The following is a 10,210-nucleotide window of genomic DNA, read 5'->3' as shown; positions in this document are numbered from 1 at the left end:
AACATGCGTTATCCTCTAAAATATTTATCAAGACCAGGTTTAACGGAATGTTTCAGTGTGGTACCACATTACTGCGTGATCCATACCAGAAAAGACCCAGGATCTGTTCAACAAGTATGTGAAAAATGCGAAAGCATGAGTCTGATGAGAGCAAATCCCAGGCCTAACCTAGACATAACTTTCGTTATCCTCTAAAATATTGATGGAAACCAGGCTTAATTGACTGTTTCAGTGTTGTACTTCATTACTACGTGATGCAATCCAGAAAAAGCCCAGGATCTAGCCATCAAGTATGAGAAATATGCGAAAGTATGAGCCTGACGAGAGCAAATCCTAGAACTAACCCAGACCTAACATGCGTTATCCTCTAAAATATTATCAAGACCTGGTTTAATCGACTGTTTCAGTGTGGTACCACATTACTACGTGAACCATACCAGAAAAAACCCAGGATCCGTTCAACAGGTATGTGAAGAATGCGAAAGAATGAGTCTGATGAGTGAAAATCCCAGGCCTTACCCAGACCTAACTTGCGTTATCCTCTAAAATATTGTTCCAATCCTGGTTTAGTGGACTGTTTCAGTGTGGTACCACATTACTATGTGATCCAAACCAGAAAATAGCCCAGGATCTATCCATGAAGTATAAGAAATATGCGAAAGTATGAGCCTGATGAGGGCAAATCCTAGACCTAACCCAGACCTAACATGCGTTATCCTCAAAAATATTTACCAAGACCAGGTTTAACGGAATGTTTCAGTGTGGTACCACATTACTGCGTGATCCAAACCAGAAAATAACCCAGGATCTGTTCAACGAGTATGTGAAGTGTGCGAAAGTATGAGTCTGATGAGGGCAAATCCCAGACCTATCCCAGACCTAACATGCGTTATCCTCTAAAATAATTATCAATACCAGGTTTAATTGATTGTTTCAGTGTGGTTCCACATTACTACGTGATCCAAACCAGAAAAAAACCCAGGATCCGTTCAACAAGTATGTGAAGAATGCGAAAGTATGAGTCTGATGAGTGAAAATCCCAGACCTAACCTAGACCTAACATACGTTATCCTCTAAAATATTGATCCAAATCAGGTTTGATGGACTGTTTCCGTGTGGTGCCACACTACTACGTGATTCAAACCAGAAAAAACCCAGGATCTGTTCAACAAGTATGTGAAAAAGGCGAAAGTATGAGCCTGATGAGGGCAAATCCCAGACCTATCCCAGACCTAACATGCGTTATCCTCTAAAATATTTATCGGAACCAGGTTTAGTGGGCTGTTTCAGTGTGGTACCACATTACTACGTGATCCAATCCAGAAATAGCCCAGGATCTAGCCATGAAGTATGAGAAATATGCGAAAGTATGAGCGTGATGAGGGCAAATCCTAGACCAAACCCAGACCTAACATGCGTTATCATCTAAAATATTTATCAAGACCTGGTTTAATTGATTGTATCAGTGTGGTACCACATTACTACGTGAACCATACCAGAAAAAACCCAGGATCCGTTCAACAAGTATGTGAAAAACGCGAACGTATGAGTCTGATGAGGGCAAATCCCAGACCTATCGCAGACCTAACTTGCGTTGTCCTCTAAAATATTTACCAAGACCAGGTTTAACGGAATGTTTCAGTGTGGTACCACATTACTGCGTGATCCAAACCAGAAAATAACCCAGGATCTGTTCAACAAGTATGTGAAAAATGCGAAAGCATGAGTCTGATGAGAGCAAATCCCAGGCCTAACCTAGACATAACTTTCGTTATCCTCTAAAATATTGATCGAAACCAGGTTTAGTGGGCTGTTTCAGTGTGGTACCACATTACTGCGCGATCCAAACCAGACAAAACCCAGGATCTGTTCAACAAGTATGTGAAAAATGCGAAAGTATGACCCTGATGTGGGCAAATCCCAGACCTATCCCAGACATAACTTGCATTGTCCTCTAAAATATTGATCGAAACCAGGTTTAATTGACCGTTTCAGTGTGGTACCACATTACTACGTGATCCAATCCAGAAATAGCCCAGGATCTAGCCATGAAGTATGAGAAATATGCGAAAGTATGAGCCTGATGAGGACAAATCCTAGACCTAACCCAGACCTAACATGCGTTATCCTCAAAAATATTTATCGGAACCAGGTTTAGTGGGCTGTTTCAGTGTGGTACCACATTACTACGTGATCCAATCCAGAAATAGCCCAGGATCTAGCCATGAAGTATGAGAAATATGCGAAAGTATGAGCGTGATGAGGGCAAATCCTAGACCAAACCCAGACCTAACATGCGTTATCATCTAAAATATTTATCAAGACCTGGTTTAATTGATTGTATCAGTGTGGTACCACATTACTACGTGAACCATACCAGAAAAAACCCAGGATCCGTTCAACAAGTATGTGAAAAACGCGAACGTATGAGTCTGATGAGGGCAAATCCCAGACCTATCGCAGACCTAACTTGCGTTGTCCTCTAAGATATTGATGGAAACCAGGTTTAATTGACTGTTTCAGTGTTGTACTTCATTACTACGTGATGCAATCCAGAAAAAGCCCAGGATCTAGCCATCAAGTATGAGAAATATGCGAAAGTATGAGCCTGATGTGTGCAACTCCTAGACCTAACCCAAACCTAACATGCGTTATCCTCTAAAATATTTATCAAGACCAGGTTTATTTGAATGTTTCAGTGTGGTACCACTTTACTACGAGATCCAAAGCAGAAAAAACCCAGGATCCGTTCAACAGGTATGTGAAGAATGCGAAAGAATGAGAGTGATGAGTGAAAATCCCAGGCCTTACCTAGACCTAACATGCGTTATCCTCAAGAATATTGATCGAAACCTGGTTTAATCGACTGTTTCAGTGTTGTACCACATTACTACGTGAACCATACCAGAAAAAACACAGGATCCATTCAACGAGTATCTGAAGAATGCGAAAGTATGAGTCTGATGAGTGAAAATCTCAGGGCTAACCTAGACCTAACATGCATTATCCTCTAAAATATTGATCCAAACTAGGTTTAGTGGACTGTTTCAGTGTGGTACCACATTACTATGTGATCCAAACCAGAAAATAGCCCAGGATCTATCCATGAAGTATAAGAAATATGCGAAAGTATGAGCCTGATGAGGGCAAATCCTAGACCTAACCCAGACCTAACATGCGTTATCCTCAAATATATTTATCGGAACCAGGTTTAGTGGGCTGTTTCAGTGTGGTACCACATTACTACGTGATCCAATCCAGAAATAGCCCAGGATCTAGCCATGAAGTATGAGAAATATGCGAAAGTATGAGCGTGATGAGGGCAAATCCTAGACCAAACCCAGCCCTAACATGCGTTATCATCTAAAATATTTATCAAGACCTGGTTTAATTGATTGTATCAGTGTGGTACCACATTACTACGTGAACCATACCAGAAAAAACCCAGGATCCGTTCAACAAGTATTTGAAGAATGCGAAAGTATGAGTCTGATGAGTGAAAATCTCAGGGCTAACCTAGACCTAACATGCGTTATCCTCTAAAATATTGATCCAAACCAGGTTTAGTGGACTGTTTCAGTGTGGTACCACATTACTACGTGATCCATACCAGAAAAAACCCAGGATTTGTTCCACAAGTATGTGAAAAATGCGAAAGCATGAGTCTGATGAGAGCAAATCCCAGGCCTAACCTAGACATAACTTTCGTTATCCTCTAAAATATTGATCGGAACCAGGTTTAGTGGGCTGTTTCAGTGTGGTACCACATTACTACGTGATCCAATCCAGAAATAGCCCAGGATCTAGCCATGAAGTATGAGAAATATGCGAAAGTATGAGCGTGATGAGGGCAAATCCTAGACCAAACCCAGACCTAACATGCGTTATCATCTAAAATATTTATCAAGACCTGGTTTAATTGATTGTATCAGTGTGGTACCACATTACTACGTGAACCATACCAGAAAAAACCCAGGATCCGTTCAACAAGTATCTGAAGAATGCGAAAGTATGAGTCTGATGAGTGAAAATCTCAGGGCTAACCTAGACCTAACATGCGTTATCCTCTAAAATATTGATCCAAACCAGGTTTAGTGGACTGTTTCAGTGTGGTACCACTTTACTACGTGATCCAAAGCAGAAAAAACCCTCGATCAGGTCAACATGTATGTTAGAACTGCGAAAGTATGACCCTGATGAGGGCAAATCCCTCGCCTAACCTAGACCTAACATGAATTATTCTCTAAAATATTTATCGAAACCAGGTTTAATTGACTGTTTCAGTGTGGTACCACATTACTACGTGATCCAAACCAGTAACAGGCCAGGATCCAGTCATGAAGTATGAGAAATATGCGAAAGTATGAGCCTGATGAGGGCAAATCCTAGACCTAACCCAGACCTAACATGAATTATTCTCTAAAATATTGATCGAAACCAGGTTTAATTGACTGTTTCAGTGTGGTACCACATTACTACGTGATCCAAACCAGTAACAGGCCAGGATCCAGTCATGAAGTATGAGAAATATGCGAAAGTATGAGCCTGATGAGGGCAAATCCTAGACCTAACCCAGACCTAACATGCGTTATCCTCTAAAATATTTATCAAGACCAGGTTTAATTGATTGTATCAGTGTGGTACCATATTACTACGTGATCCACACCAGAAAAAACCCAAGATCAGGTCAACATGCATGTTAAAACTGCGAAAGTATGACCCTGATGAGGGCAAATCCCAGGCCTAACCTAGACCTTACATGCGTTATCTTCCAAGATATTGAGCGAAACCAGGTTTAATGGAATGTTTCAGTGTGGTACCTCACTACTTCGTGATCCAAACCAGAGAAAACCCGGGATCTGTTCAACAAGTATGCGAAAAACGCGAAACTGTGAGCCTGAGGAGGGCAAATCTTAGACCTAACACAGACCTAAGATGCGTTATCCTCTAAAATATTTATCCAGACCAGGTTTCATTGTATGTTTCAGTGTGTTATCACATTACTACGTGATCCAATCCAGAAATAGCCCAGGATCTAGCCATGAAGTATGAGAAATATGCGAAAGTATGAGCCTGATGAGGGCAAATCCTAGACCTAACCCAAACCTAACATGCGTTATCCTCTAAAATATTTATCAAGACCAGGTTTAATTGAATGTTTCAGTGTGGTACCACATTTCTATATGAACCAAACCAGAAAAAACCCAGGATCTGTTAAACGAGTACGCGAAGTGTGCGAAAGTATGAGCCTGATGAGGGCGAATCCCAGACATATCCCAGACCTAACTTGCGTTATTCTCTAAAATATTGATCGAATCAAGGTTTAATTGACTGGTTCAGCGTGGTACCACATTACTACGTGATACATTCCAGAAACAGCCCAGGATCTAGCCATGAAGTATGAGAAATATGCGAAAGTATGAGCCCGATGTTGGCAAATCCTAGACCTAACCCAAACCTAACATGCGTTATCCTCTAAAATATTTATCAAGACCAGGTTTATTTGAATGTTTCTGTGTGGTACCACATTACTACGTGATCCAAACCAGAAAATAGCCCAGGATCTATCCATGAAGTATAATAAATATGCGAAAGTATGAGCCTGATGAGGGCAAATCCTAGACCTAACCCAGACCTAACATGCATTATCCTCTAAAATATTTATCAAGACCAGGTTTAATTGATAGTATCAGTGTGGTACCACATTACTACGTGATCCACACCAGAAAAAACCCAAGATCCGTTCAACAAGTATGTGAAGAATGCGAAAGTATGAGTCTGGTGAGTGAAAATCCCAGGCCTAACCTAGACCTAACATGCGTTATCCTCAAAAATATTGACCGAAACCTGGTTTAATCGACTGTTTCAGTGTGGTACCACAATACTACGTGATGCAATCCAGAAAAAGCCCAGGATCTAGCCATCAAGTATGAGAAATATGCGAAAGAATGAGCCTGATGAAGGCAAATCCTAGACCTATCCCAGGCCTAACTTGCGTTATCCTCTAAAATATTGATCGAAACCAGGTTTAATTGACTGTTTTAGTGTGGTACCACTTTACTACGTGATCCAAAGCAGAAAAAACCCTCGATCAGGTCAACATGCATGTTAAAACTGCGAAAGTGTGACCCTGATGAGGGCAAATCCCAGGCCTAACCTAGACCTAACATGCGTTGTCCTGTAAAATATTGATGGAAACCAGGTTTAATTGACTGTTTCAGTGTTGTACTTCATTACTACGTGATGCAATCCAGAAAAAGCCCAGGATCTAGACATCAAGGATGAGAAATATGCGAAAGAATGAGCCTGATGAGAGCAAATCCCAGACCTAACCTAGACCTAACATGAATTATTCTCTAAAATATTGATCGAAACCTGGTTTAATCGACTGTTTCAGTTTGGTACCACATTACTACGTGACCCAAACCAGAAAAAACCCAGGATCTGTTCAACAAGTATGTGAAAAACGCGAAAGTATGAGCCTGATGAGGGTAAATCCCAGACCTATCCCAGACCAAACTTGCGTTATCCTCTAAAATATTGATCGAAACCAGGTTTAATCGACTGTTTCAGTGTGGTCCCACATTACTACGTGATCCAAACCAGAAAAAACCCAGGATCCGTTCAACAAGTATGTGAAGAATGCGAAAGTATGAGTCTGATGCGTGAAAATCCCAGGCCTAACCTAGACCTAACATGCGTTATCCTCAAAAATATTGATCGAAACCTGGATTAATCGACTGTTTCAGTGTGGTACCACATTACTACGTGACCCAAACCAGAAAAAACCCAGGATCTGTTCAACAAGTATGTGAAAAACGCGAAAGTATGAGCCTGATGAGGGCAAATCCCAGACCTATCCCAGACCAAACTTGCGTTATCCTCTAAAATATTGATCGAAACCAGGTTTAATCGACTGTTTCAGTGTGGTCCCACATTACTACGTGATCCAAACCAGAAAAAACCCAGGATCCGTTCAACAAGTATGTGAAGAATACGAAAGTATGAGTCTGATGCGTGAAAATCCCAGGCCTAAGCTAGACCTGACATGCGTTATCCTCTAAAGTATTGATCGAAACCAGGTTTAATTGACTGTTTCAGCGTGGTACCGCATTACTACGTGATACAATCCAGAAAAAGCCCAGGATCTAGCCATGAAGTATGAGAAATATGCGAAAGTATGAGCCTGATGAGGGCAAATCCTAGACCTAACCCAGACCTAACATGCGTTGTCCTCTAAAATATTTATCAAGACCAGGTTTAATCGACTGTTTCAGTGTGGTCCCACATTACTACGTGATCGAAACCAGGAAAAACCCAGCATCCGTTCAACAAGTATGTGAAGAATGCGAAAGTATGAGTCTGATGCGTGAAAATCCCAGGCCTAAGCTAGACCTAACATGCGTTATCCTCAAAAATATTGATCGAAACCAGGTTTGTTGGGCTGTTTCAGTGTGGTACCACATTACTGCGCGATCCGAACCAGAAAAAACCCAGGATTTGTTCAACAAGTATGTGAAAAATGCGAAAGTATGACCCTGATGTGGGCAAATCCCAGACCTATCCAAGACCTAACTTGCATTGTCCTCTAAAATATTGATCGAAACCAGGTTTAATTGACTGTTTTAGTGTGGTACCACATTACTACGTGATCCAATCCAGAAATAGCCCAGGATCTAGCCATGAAGTATGAGAAATATGCGAAAGTATGAGCCTGATGAGGGCAAATCCTAGACCTAACCCAGACCTAACATGCGTTGTCCTCTAAAATATTTATCAAGACCAGGTTTAATCGACTGTTTCAGTATGGTACCACATTACTACGTGACCTAAACCAGAAAAAACCCAGGATCCGTTCAACAAGTATGTGAAAAACGCGAACGTATGAGTCTGATGAGGGCAAATCCCAGACCTATCCCAGACCTAACTTGCGTTGGCCCCTAAGATATTGATGGAAACCAGGTTTAATTGACTGCTTCAGTGTTGTACTTCATTACTACGTGATGCAATCCTGAAAAAGCCTAGGATCTAGCCATCGAGTATGAGAAATATGCGAAAGTATGAGCCTGACGAGAGCAAATCCTAGACCTAACCCAGACCTAACATGCGTTATCCTCTAATATATTTACCAAGACCAGGTTTAATTGATTGTTTCAGTGTGGTCCCACATTACTACGTGATCCAAACCAGAAAAAACCCAGGATCCGTTCAACAGGTATGTGAAGAATGCGAAAGAATGAGTCTGATGAGTGAAAATCCCAGGCCTTACCTAGACCTAACATGCGTTATCCTCAAGAATATTGATCGAAACCTGGTTTAATCGACTGTTTCAGTGTGGTACCACATTACTATGTGATCCAAACCAGAAAATAGCCCAGGATCTATCCATGAAGTATAAGAAATGTGCGAAAGTATGAGCCTGACGAGGGCAAATCCTAGACCTAACCCAGACCTAACATGCGTTATCCTCAAAAATATTTATCAAGACCAGGTTTAACTGAATGTTTCAGGGTGGTACCACATTACTGCGTGATCCATACCAGAAAAAACCCAGGATCTGTTCAACAAGTATGTGAAAAATGCGAAAGCATGAGTCTTGGAGAGCAAATCCCAGGCCTAACCTAGACATAACTTTCGTTATCCTCTAAAATATTGATCGATCCCAGGTTTAGTGGGCTGTTTCAGTGTGGTACCACATTACTGCGCGATCCAAACCAGAAAAAACCCAGGATCTGTTCAACAAGTATGTGAAAAATGCGAAGGTATGACCCTGATGTGGGCAAATCCCAGACCTATCCCAGACCTAACTTGCATTGTCCTCTAAAATATTGATCGAAACCAGGTTTAATTGACTGTTTCAGTGTGGTACCACATTACTACGTGATCCAATCCAGAAATAGCCCAGGATCTAGCCATGAAGTATGAGAAATATGCGAAAGTATGAGCCTGACGAGAGCAAATCCTAGACCTAACCCAGACCTAACATGCGTTATCCTCTAAAATATTTATCAAGACCAGGTTTAATTGATTGCTTCAGTGTGGTCCCACATTACTACGTGATCCAAACCAGAAAAAACCCAGGATCCGTTCAACAGGTATGTGAAGAATGCGAAAGAATGAGTCTGATGAGTGAAAATCCCAGGGCTAACCTAGCCCTAACATGCATTATCCTCTAAAATATTGATCCAAACCAGGTTTAGTGGACTGTTTTAGTGTGGTACCACTTTACTACGTGTTCCAAAGCAGAAAAAACCCTCGATCAGGTCAACATGTATGTTAGAACTGCGAAAGTATGACCCTGATGAGGGCAAATCCCAGGCCTAACCTAGACCTAACATGAATTATTGTCTAAAATATTTATCGAAACCAGGTTTAATTGACTGTTTCAGTCATGTACTTCATTACTACGTGATGCAATCCAGAAAAAACCCAGGATCTAGCCATCAAGTAAGAGAAATATGCGAAAGTATGAGCCTGATGAGAGCAAATCCCAGACCTAACCCAGACCTAACATGAATTATTCTCTAAAATATTGATCCAAACCAGGTTTAATTGACTGTTTCAGTGTGGTACCACATTACTACGTGATACAATCCAGAAAAAGCCCAGGATCTAGACATCAAGCATGAGAAATATGCGAAAGAATGAGCCTGATGAGAGCAAATCCCAGACCTAACCTAGACCTAACATGAATTATTCTCTAAAGTATTGATCGAAACCAGGTTTAATTGACTGTTTCAGTGTGGTACCACATTACTACGTGATCCAAACCACTAAAAACCCAGGATCCGTTCAACAAGTATGTGAAGAATACGAAAGTATGAGTCTGATGAGTGAAAATCCTCGGCCTAACCTGGACCTAACATGCGTTATCCTGAAAAATATTGATCGAAACCAGGTTTAATCGACTGTTTCAGTATGGTACCACATTACTACGTGATACAAACCAGAAAAAACCCTCGATCAGGTCAACATGCATGTTAAAACTGCGAAAGTATGAGCCTGATGAGGGCAAATCCCAGACCTATCCCAGGCCTAACATGCGTTATCCTCAAAAATATTAATCGAAACCAGGTTTAATCGACTGTTTCAGTGTGGTACCACATTACTACGTGATCCAAACCAGAAAAAAGCCAGGATCTTGTCAACGAGTATGTGAAAAACGCGAAAGTATGAGCCTGATGAGGGCAAATCCCAGACCTATCCCAGA

Source organism: Colletes latitarsis, unplaced genomic scaffold (assembly GCF_051014445.1).
Source record: "Colletes latitarsis isolate SP2378_abdomen unplaced genomic scaffold, iyColLati1 scaffold0006, whole genome shotgun sequence".
Taxonomy (NCBI): Eukaryota; Metazoa; Arthropoda; class Insecta; order Hymenoptera; family Colletidae; genus Colletes; species Colletes latitarsis.
Note: the sequence above shows the minus strand (reverse complement) of the source record.